The following is a 1531-nucleotide window of genomic DNA, read 5'->3' on the forward strand; positions in this document are numbered from 1 at the left end:
TTCATCTGCGGCCAGCACACAAGCACAAAGCAAAGCAGCGTGTTGATAAAGACAAAGAGTTTGAGGTTCTCCAAACCCTCCTCAGAGCTGAGCCATCGGGAGAACGTCCGTCCTTCCACTACTTCTTGCTCCGTTTGGCTGCTTAGCTGCGATTTACTGTTCGTTTGCTTCTTCATGGCGATCAACTTGACAAACTGAAGCCCAAACGCGTTGGTGTGAACTCAATTGAATTAGTCAACGATTTAAGCGCTTTATTAGATTGACTCTCAGTCCGGTTCGATAACATAATCTTCTTTCAAAGGCACCTTGGCTTTTGCCTCAAGCTCCAAGGCGGTCTTTTCAAAGGAATCGAGCTGCCACTAGGTAGGATGCCGGTGATGTACAGGAAGTACAAAGTTTGGGCCGCAAATCAGACGATCAGCTTCAATGTGGCCCAGTTATGGACTTTTTTGCGTGGCGGCCAGCAAACAATCACACCTGCGAGAGATGATGGCTCGTTGAATTGCTATCGAAACTTTGCAGCTACATTGATGGTTACATCCTGTTGATTTCGTCCGTAGGACATCGGCGTCGACACTTTTTCATAGCGATGTTCCATATTTCGCAGGTTCAACTTGGATCCATTCTCAATGTTGATCACAGATGCACAATTTCCGTTGTAAAATTATTTGAGCGACAGGGATGTTTGCTGGTGGTAACGAAACGAACTGCTTGATGGAATTAAGTATTTTTATATCTTTCTCGCCTCTTTGGTTCGCTCAATAATTCAGGAAACAAAAACATAATGTTCAGCTAAACAACCAAGCCAAGGAACAAATAGTTTAGGATTTCGTGCACAAACAACAAAAGAAAATTAACTGGAAAAATCCATATCGTTTGGTTTATGTCGACTAACGATAATTTTTCTAATTTCATAGGCAAGAAAAGACTGAATTTCTACTATTTGAACCCCCCCCCTGACTCGAAAGCTGGATCCGGTCCCTGCACTAATAGTGTTTAGTGAATTACCAGAGAAGCTCCTGAAGCAACTCGCAGACCTTTGAGGTAAGTGAAACACTAATATATTGAAAAACCTACGCAAAATCAGCTCCAAATTACTGGGCAGCTATATTGGGCTATATCCCTTGCATAGCTGCATAAAAGGCACTCGCCCGCACCTTCAGGTTGCCCACTCACTCCATTAGTAAGATTTTGGTTCGCAACTAAATACTTGTTAAATCAGCATCGGAAGAATTCATCTATAACCTTGAGTGTCCCCAGAGTGTAGAAGCACATAAAGCACAAGAACAGCAAGCAGCGTAATAAAGAGAACATCCTCCAATGGTTTTCTTTGAGTTGTGGACTCCAAATAGATGTAATAAGCGGCATCAAGGACTTGTTTCATCTGCGGCTAGCACACAAGCACAAAACAAAGCAGCGTGTTCATAAAGACAAATAGTTTGAGGTTCTCCAAACCCTCCTCAGAGCTGAGCCACCGGGAGAACGTCCCTCGTTCCACTACTTCTTGCTCCGTTTGGTTGTTTAGCTGCGA

This window comes from Dendroctonus ponderosae, unplaced genomic scaffold (genome assembly GCF_020466585.1).
Source record: "Dendroctonus ponderosae isolate FM_Combo_2020 unplaced genomic scaffold, Dpon_F_20191213v2 Dpon_F_20191213_1, whole genome shotgun sequence".
NCBI lineage: Eukaryota > Metazoa > Arthropoda > Insecta > Coleoptera > Curculionidae > Dendroctonus > Dendroctonus ponderosae.